Source organism: Coregonus clupeaformis, unplaced genomic scaffold, assembly GCF_020615455.1.
Source record: "Coregonus clupeaformis isolate EN_2021a unplaced genomic scaffold, ASM2061545v1 scaf0825, whole genome shotgun sequence".
In the NCBI taxonomy this organism is placed as follows: Eukaryota; Metazoa; Chordata; class Actinopteri; order Salmoniformes; family Salmonidae; genus Coregonus; species Coregonus clupeaformis.
The window spans coordinates 190,001-200,000 of record NW_025534280.1 but is presented as its reverse complement, the minus strand read 5'-3'; the positions used below and the strand labels follow the sequence as shown (position 1 = coordinate 200,000).

At 51.0% G+C, this 10,000-nt stretch overlaps 1 pseudogene; it reads left to right on the top strand.

Annotated features, from left to right (window-relative positions):
• The window catches only part of LOC123481336, a 45,729-nt pseudogene that overhangs the window by 18,381 nt on the left and 17,348 nt on the right, over positions 1 to 10,000 (top strand).

Here is a 10,000-nt window from a genome sequence, read left to right as displayed (position 1 = left end):
GATCTCCTAGTTTCCTACAGCAGAGAACTACCTACTAACGCCTTGATAATGATCTCCTAGTTTCCTGCAGCAGAGAACTACCTACTAACGCCTTGATAATGATCTCCTAGTTTCCTACAGCAGAGAACTACCTACTAACGCATTGATAATGATCTCCTAGTTTCCTGCAGCAGAGAACTACCTACTAACGCATTGATAATGATCTCCTAGTTTCCTGCAGCAGAGAACTACCTACTAACGCCTTGATAATGATCTCCTAGTTTCCTGCAGCAGAGAACTACCTACTAACGCATTGATAATGATCTCCTAGTTTCCTGCAGCAGAGAACTACCTACTAACGCCTTGATAATGATCTCCTAGTTTCCTACAGCAGAGAACTTCCTACTAACGCATTGATAATGATCTCCTAGTTTCCTGCAGCAGAGAACTAACCTACTAATGCCTTGATAATGATCTCCTAGTTTCCTGCAGCAGAGAACTACCTACTAACGCCTTGATAATGATCTCCTAGTTTCCTGCAGCAGAGAACTACCTACTAATGCATTGATAATGATCTCCTAGTTTCCTGCAGCAGAGAACTACCTACTAATGCATTGATAATGATCTCCTAGTTTCCTGCAGCAGAGAACTACCTACTAACGCCTTGATAATGATCTCCTAGTTTCCTACAGCAGAGAACTACCTACTAACACCTTGATAATGATCTCCTAGTTTCCTGCAGCAGAGAACTACCTACTAACGCATTTTCACTGGTGATAATACAACTCTTAGATAAACATGATGAATTACTATTTACATTCCAATATAATCTACATACTCCACCATTTTTTATTTTCATTTGTAATTGATAACACATTTAAACTAGGGAATAAAACCCAACTTGTCAAGTTTAGACAGGCAACGCTGCAAACAGGGGAGGATAAATTAATTAGGAATTCTGTCTGAAAGAATGTAGCGTAATTTAAAGCATAATGAGGCATTAATATGCAATTTGCAAATGATGAGTGTGAAGCAGCAAACAAATCTCCCTTAATGTGTTGGGGATAAAACCCCAGACGAATTCTAATTCAAATCCTGCCCGGCCTCCCAAATAACACCCTATCCCCTATATCAGGGGTGACACATACTCATTCCATGGAGGGCCTAGCGTCTGCAGGTTTTAGTTTTTTCCTTTCAATGAAGACCTAGACAACCAGGTGAGGGGAGTTCCTTACTAATTAGTGAATTCATTAATCAAGAACAAGGGTGGGAGACACTCGGCCCTCTTTGGAATGAGTTTGACACGTGGCCTATATGTAGTTCACTTCCCTGGTCAAAAGTAGTGCACTATGTAGGGAATAGTGTGCTGTTTGGGGACGGAAACCCTCTTTCTGGGATCAACAATTATAGCCCAGCTAACGACACATCAATTATGATACATCATCACTAACTGACACTGATGGAGAAGCAGTCTGTATTGTAGACTGACTGACACTGATGGAGAAGCAGTCTGTATTGTAGACAGACTGACACTGATGGAGAAGCAGTCTGTATTGTAGACAGACTGACACTGATGGAGAAGCAGTCTGTATTTAGACTGACTGACACTGATGGAGAAGCAGTCTGTATTGTAGACTGACTGACACTGATGGAGAAGCAGTCTGTATTGTAGACAGACTGACACTGATGGAGAAGCAGTCTGTATTGTAGACTGACTGACACTGATGGAGAAGCAGTCTGTATTGTAGACAGACTGACACTGATGGAGAAGCAGTCTGTATTGTAGACTGACTGACACTGATGGAGAAGCAGTCTGTATTGTAGACTGACTGACACTGATGGAGAAGCAGTCTGTATTGTAGACTGACTGACACTGATGGAGAAGCAGTCTGTATTGTAGACTGACTGACACTGATGGAGAAGCAGTCTGTATTGTAGACTGACTGACACTGATGGAGAAGCAGTCTGTATTGTAGAGCGACTGACACTGATGGAGAAGCAGTCTGTATTGTAGACAGACTGACACTGATGGAGAAGCAGTCTGTATTGTAGACAGACTGACACTGATGGAGAAGCAGTCTGTATTGTAGAGAGACTGACACTGATGGAGAAGCAGTCTGTATTGTAGACTGACTGACACTGATGGAGAAGCAGTCTGCATTGTAGACAGACTGACACTGATGGAGAAGCAGTCTGTATTGTAGACTGACTGACACTGATGGAGAAGCAGTCTGTATTGTAGACTGACTGACACTGATGGAGAAGCAGTCTGTATTGTAGACAGACTGACACTGATGGAGAAGCAGTCTGTATTGTAGACAGACTGACACTGATGGAGAAGCAGTCTGTATTGTAGACAGACTGACACTGATGGAGAAGCAGTCTGTATTGTAGACTGACTGACACTGATGGAGAAGCAGTCTGTATTGTAGACTGACTGACACTGATGGAGAAGCAGTCTGTATTGTAGACTGACTGACACTGATGGAGAAGCAGTCTGTATTGTAGACTGACTGTGTCACGGTTTACTATGCCAGAACCCAGAAGCAGACAAGGACAAGGTACGTTGAGAGAAAGGTGAGTGTTTAATTAATAGATTCCGAGTGAGGCTGAACAGAGCGGGTGGCGTGGATGGGTTGTTGAGGGTGCAGTGGTTGGTCCGGTACTGGCTCGGCAGCCGCCGACCATCAGGCAGAGGTTGGGTGAAGGTTCGGGTGAGAGACTGCAGACAGAACAAAAACGGAGGTCAGTACACAGCAAGTAACAAGGTGCAAAACAACAAAACTAACACTAATGGCTCAGAGGCTGATACGATGACAAACATACTGTTCATAGCTAACGCATCCGGCAGGAACTGGATGTTCGGCCAGAGCCTAAGAAGGGTGATGATCAGGACCAGGTGTGCAGATTGCTGATGGGATGCAGGTGCGGAAAACCAGAGCGCTCCCCGGAGCGCTCCCGAACCCTCGGGAAACTGGAGATTACGAACAGGAAAAACTAGTCACCAGACAGGACCCGACTCAGACAGCCGGGATCGTTACAGTACCCCCTCCGACGAAACGCCACCGGCGGACTCCCCGGAGCGCCAGGATGGAGGCGGTAGAAGTCACTGATGAGGTCCGCATCTAGGACCTGTCGCCGCGAATCCAACTCCTCTCTTCAGGGCCATACCCTCCCAGTCCACGAGATACTGGAAACCCCGGCCCCGCCGTCTGAATCCATGATGCGACGCACCGTGTAGGCAGGACCACCTCCGATCATTCGAGGAGGAGGAGGAGGAGGCGGAGGAGGCAACAGAGGACTGAGGAAGACAGGCTTGAGGCAGGAGACATGAAAGGTGGGATGGACTCTGAGCGTCCTCGGTAGTTTGAGTCGAACTGCCACTGGATTGATCACCTTCTCCACCACAAACGGACCAATGAACTTCGGTAACAACTTCCTAGACTCAGTCCGTAACGGAAGATCCCGTGTGGCCAACCAAACCCTATCTCCGATGGTATAGGTGGGAGCGGATCCGAGCGACGATTCGCCTGGAGCTGATACCGTCCGAACTCTAAGGAGTGCCTTTCTGGCCCGATGCCAGGTCCGGTGGCAACGACAGATATGGGCCTGAACAGAAGGCACTGAGAGCTCCTTCTCCTGAGAAGGAAACAGGGGAGGTTGGAGCCATACAGGCACTGGAAGGGAGACATCCCAGTGGCAGATGTAGGAAGAGTACTTGGGCATACTCAACCCAAGGCAACTGAGAGACCCAGGAGGTGGGGTTGGAAGAGACCAGACAGCGTAGCGTGGATTCCATCTTCTGGTTGGCTCTCTCCGCCTTGACCATTGGATTGGGGGTGAAACCCAGATGTGAGACTGACTGTAGCTCCAATGGCCAAACAGAAGGACTTCCAGACAGCAGAGGTAAACTGAGGGCCACGGTCGGAAACGATATCACTGGGCAAACCGTGGACCCTGAAAACCTCCCTAACCAGGATCTCGGACGCCTCCGAGGCAGAGGGAAGCTTGGCAATAGGCACAAAGTGGGCGAACTTGCTGAATCTGTCCACGATAGTCAGAACGACCGTGTTCCCCTCAGAAGCGGGCAACCCAGTGACGAAGTCCAGGGGCCAGATCGACCATGGTCGCCGGGGAATAGGAAGGGGGTGAAGTAGTCCAGAGCTGGGCCGATTGGTACTCTTATTCTGCGCACACACTGGACAGGCAGCAACAAAACCCTCGAGTATCCCTCGCCATGGCAGGCCACCAAAAACGTCTGCGAAGAAACGCCATTGTCCGAGCCACGCCAGGGTGACAAGCCATCTTGCTGGCGTGGGACCATTTGAGGGACAGCAGGACGAACCGACTCAGGCACAAACAACCGACCGGTGGACCGTTACCGGGACCGGGCTGAGTCCGAAGGGCCGCAGCACCTCCTCCTCAATCTTCCACCATAACTGCTCCCGACGCAGTTCCGGGGGAGGATTGTCTCGGTCTTGGACCCACTCTCCTCCGTCTTGGAGAACATCCGGGGACAAGGCGCCCGCCTTGCCGTTCTTAGATCCAGGTCGGAACGTCAGGGCAAACTTGAATCGTCCGAAAAACAACGCCCACCTGGCCTGACGGGAGTTGAGACGTTTAGCCGATTGCACGTAAGCAAGATTCTTGTGGTCAGTCCAGACAATAAACGGTTGCTCCGCCTCAACCAGTGGCGCCACTCCTCCAAGGCAAGTTTCACCGCTGAGAAGCTCCCGATTACCCACATCGTAATTCCTCTCCGCAGGCGAAAGGCGACGAGAGTAGTAGGCGCAGGGATGGAGTTTACTGTCCGTGGAGCATCGCTGCGACAGGATGGCGCCAACTCCCACATCAGACGCGTCCACTTCAACGACAACTGACGGGCCGTGTCCGGTTGAGAGAGAATCGGTGCGTTGGTGAATCGCCTCTTCAAATCCAGAAACGCTCGATCCGCCTCCGGATTCCACTTGAAGGTCCTGATACTGGAAGTCAAGGCAGTTAACGGAGCGGCCACACGGCTGTAATCCCCGGATGAATCTGCGGTAGAAATTCGCGAAACCCCAAAAATCTCTGGAGCTGCAATCTCGATTACGGGCTGGGCCCATTCCAGAACCGCTCTCTAACCTTCTCCTGGTCCATCCTAATCTCTCCCCTGGAGATGATGTACCCGAAAGGATGTCGTGTGGGCGTGAAACTCGCACTTCTCGGCCTTCACGAACAGACGATTCTCCAACAATCGCTGCAGAACCTGCCGGACATGCTGGACGTGGTCGGAAGGTTCCTTCGAGAAGATCAGAATGTCATCCAGGTAAACAAACACAAAGAGACCGATCATATCTCTCAGGACGTCGTTCACCATACTCTGGAATACCGCTGAGCATTGGTCAGTCCAAACGGCATCACCTGATACCGGCGACCCATCGGTGTATTGAAACCCCGTCAACCACTCGTCCCCCTCTCTGATCCGGACCAGGTGATACGCATTGCGTAGGGTCTAGCTTGGGTGAACACCGTGAGCACCCTGTAAGGAGTCGAAGGCAGAACTCATCAAGGGCAGGGGGATACTTGTTCTTGACCGTGATGTCATTCAACCCCCGATAATCAATACACGGTCGAAGAGAGCCATCCTTCTTACCCACAAAGAAGAATCCTGCCCCCAGGGGGTGATGACGAGGACGAACGAGACCAGCAGCTAGGGACTCTTGATGTAGGTCTCCAACGCCTCACGTTCAGGTCGGGAGATACTGCTATAACCTTCCCTTGGGGTAGACAGCTCCAGGGACCAGGTTGATGGCACAATCATTGGTCGGTGGGGGAGGGAGTGACAGAGCCTTCTGCTTACTGAAAACTTCCCCCAAATCGTGATATGTCTCGGGAACCAGGGACAAATCTGGGGTTTAGCCTCAATCACCTGACTGGGAACCGAATGGGGCAGGCAGTCTTGAGACAGTTAGCATGACAATCAAGGCTCCAACTCGTTACCTTGCCCGTCCACCCAATCGAACGTGGGATTGTGTTCCTTCAGCCAGGGGTATCCAAGGACCAGAGGAACATGGGAAGACGGCAGAATGAAGAATGAAATCATCTCAGAATGATTCCCCGACAACCGCATCTTAACCGGTTCAGTCCTCATCGTGATACGTGCCAGACTACTGCCGTTCAGAGTGGTCGCCTAATGGCTTCCGGCAATTGCTCTTTGGAAAGCCCCAGCTGTTCCACCAACTCGGCATCAAGAAAGCTTCCATCGGCACCTGAATCGATCAAAAGCGCGGTTGAGCGCTAAGCTCTGATTCCTGTTCACAAGGGTAGCCGGAAACGGGGTCTGACAGAGGTACTGAGAGGTTGAAACTGGCTCGCTAAAAGTCCTCCCAACTTTGCGAGCCGGGCAGTTTGACGACCGCCGGGAACAAGTGGAGATGTAATGTCCCGAGCTACCACAGTAGAGGCAGCAGTTGGTCTTACGCCTATGTTGACGCCTCCTTGGTTAACCTGCTCGCCCACTTGCATGGGTTCAGAATCGGGAGAGAGGACCTCTCCACTAATCCATTGTGGTGGAGACTGATCGACGTGTTCTGGTCCACCACCCGACCCGACTGGGAACTGAGAAGCTGATCGATTGGACGGACTCCCATTGCTTCTCCCTCCTTCGCTCTCGGACTCGATTATCCACCCGAATAGACAAGGCTACCAAGCTGTCCAGGTCACTAGGCTCCGGATAGAGATCAACTCATCCTTGAGCTGCTCCGACAGACCCTGGTAAAAGGCCGCTTGCAGAGACTCCTCGTTCCACCCACTCTCCACAGCCAACGCCTTGAACTCGATCACGAAGTCGCCACGCTAGCAGTTCCTTTGCGAAGCGAAACAGGCGCCTAGCTGCGTCCCCTCCCTCGGACGGAATGGTCAAGAGCTTCTCATCTCGGCCGTGAACCCCTGGTATGAAGCCATGCAGGGATCCTGTCGTTCCCAAACGGCTGAAGCCCACTCCAGCGCCTCGACCACGCAGCAACTCAATCACAAAGGCTATCCTAGCCTTGTCTGTGGCATAAGAGTAGGGCTGTAGATCGAACACTAATCCACACTGCATAAGGAAGGAACGGCATCTTCCCAGCTCCCCCTCATATTTATCCGGCGCCGGAACCTTGGGCTCACGGATGGACACAGCTTCAGAAGCGGCAGGCGAGATGGGTGAAACCGTAGTGGATCCTCCACCGGACACTTACGTTGGTTCTGGACCTCCGTCCAGACCGGTAGAAAGGTTCCGAAACTGACAACGCGATCTCATGTAGTACCGTGCTATGATGGCCCAACATCTTCTCCTGCTGGGTAATAGCATGGTGAACGGAGTCCAGGTCCGCTGGGTTCATTACTGGCGGATCGCTCTGCCACGGTTTACTATGCCAGAACCCAGAAGCAGACAAGGACAAGGTACGTTGAGAGAAAGGTGAGTGTTTAATTAGTAGATTCCGAGTGAGGCTAGAACAGAGCGGGTGGCGTGGGATGGGTTGTTGAGGGTGCAGTGGTTGGTCCGTACTGGCTCGGCAGCCGCCGACCATCAGGCAGAGGTTGGGTGAAGGTTCCGGGTGAGAGACTGCAGACAGAACAAAAACGGAGGTCAGTACACAGCAAGTAACAAGGTGCAAAACAACAAACTAACACTAATGGCTCAGAGGCTGATACGCTGACAAACATACTGTTCATAGCTAACGATCCGGCAGGAACTGGATGTTCGGCCAGAGCCTAAGAAGGGTGATGATCAGGACCAGGTGTGCAGATTGCTGATGGGATGCAGGTAGGAAAACAAGAGCGCTCCCCGGAGCGTTCCCGAACCCTCGGGAAACTGGAGATTACGAACAGGAAAAACTAGTCACCAGACAGGACCCGACTCAGACAGCCGGGATCGTTACAGACTGACACTGATGGAGAAGCAGTCTGTATTGTAGAGAGACTGACACTGATGGAGAAGCAGTCTGTATTGTAGACAGACTGACACTGGCAGGCAGGAGGATACAGTAGTACTAGTGAGGGACAGTTCTAGCTAGTGTAAGGCATGACAGTTCCCAGAGAGTCATTTCCTGTTCTCACAATGGAGAGCTGTTGAGAAGAACTCTGAAGGATACGTCTCAAATTACAGCCGAGTTCTGCACATGCTCAGTAGAGTAGCTACGTTCTATGTGAGAGTTCTGCACATGCTCAGTAGAGTAGCTGCGTTCTATATGAGAGTTCTGCACATGCTCAGTAGAGTAGCTACGTTCTATATGAGAGTTCTGCACATGCTCAGTAGAGTAGCTACGTTCTAAATGAGAGTTCTGCATCCGAGGGCCATACTTTAATCCTCCCCTCTCGTCTCATTCGTGTGTTGACCCCAAAAGGACAAAGGAAATTGAGTTGTAATTCATCCCCTCATTACGACCTAATCCCAAATGCCAGTCTATTGTCTCCATAGTGCAATGAGACCAGATTCCCTATTGGCCCTCGTCAGGGTGAAATACTCCTGATCTGACCGGTTCTACCCATGTCTCCCTCATTTGATGGGTGTAGTGGGATCCTCCTCCCTCCCTCCCTCCCTCCTCCCTCCCTCCCTCCCTCCCTCTCCCTCTCCTCTCCCCTCTCCTCCTCTCCTCTCCTCTCCCTCTCTCCCTCTCTCCTCTCCTCTCCTCTCCTCTCCTCTCCTCTCCTCTCCTCTCCTCTCCTCTCCTCCTCTCCCTCTCTCTCTCTCTCTCTCTCTCTCTCTCTCTCTCTCTCTCTCTCTCTCTCTCTCTCTCCCTCTCTCCCTCCCTCCCTCCCCCTCTCCCTCCCTCCCCCTCTCAGATCTCCCTCTTTATGTAGACATAACATGCGCTGTTTGAGCTACTCCAGTAAGTGACGTTGCAGGCTAGCTCAGTGCTGCCCCCTCTCGTTGAATATCTCAACTGAAGGCCGACCGAGTGCTGCAGGCTGCCGTTAGCAACTAAATTATCCTTATAACTTCTTCTGTGAGCGATTTAAAAATAATCGGTTCAAGGACATACATCTGGTCTAATAGAATAAGTGATTGATTGTCTTTAAAAAATGTTTTACACAAATATTGACCACGAAGATTGCCATTTTCTCATTCACTATGGGGGCATCCTGTTTTCTGAAAACAATGCCTGCAACACCATGGTCGGCCTTGGACTTCGTGGGCTTCAATGAGAGGGGGCAGTCGTTCTCCCTGCTCCAAACCATTGATGAGTATTTGGGAGGATTTGACGTAATGAATTTGACCCAGGCCTGTGATGTGTCCCTGCAGGTCCTTCTCTGGTTGGCGCGGTGAGGAAGGACTGGGCGTCTGACAACAGTATCGCCCTCTCTCCTGGACGGAGGTGGAACAGCAGCCTAACGCCATCTGGACTATGAGATCAAGTACTACGATAAGGTACTGTCACTGACCACATCTCTGTACACTTTTGAAGGTACTGTCACTGACCACATCTCTGTACACTTTTTGAAGTGTACTGTCACTGACCACATCTCTGTACACTTTTGAAGGTACTGTCACTGACCACATCTCTGTACACTTTGGTTGTGTGGAATAATGCAGAAGTTGTCGGTTCAACTCCCACACGGCTCACACACTTAAACGTATATACGCTCACTGTATTGTAAGTGGATGAAACCATCTGCTAACTGGCCAGAGGTGACCAGCACTCCTGTTGGTGGCTTCTGCATGCTTTTGCTCCCACCCTGTTGTAAGTGACCTCATCTGATTGGGGGGGTGTGTGTGTGTGTCGTCACCAGGAGCAGGAGCAGTTGGGCTACTCATCAGACCGTACCAAGGCCCCCAGTGTCGTGGTGACCGGCCTCAAGCCCTCCACCGTACGTCTTCCACGTGCGCGCTCGAACCGCCGCCGGCTTCACGGCGTACAGCGACAAGTTCCACTTCTCCACCGGGGACCAGAGTGAGGACGTGTGTGTGTGTTTCTGTGTGTGTGTGTGTGTGTGTGTGTTTCTGTGTGTGTGTGTGTGTGTGTGTGTGTGTGTGTTTCTGTGTGTTTCTGTGTGT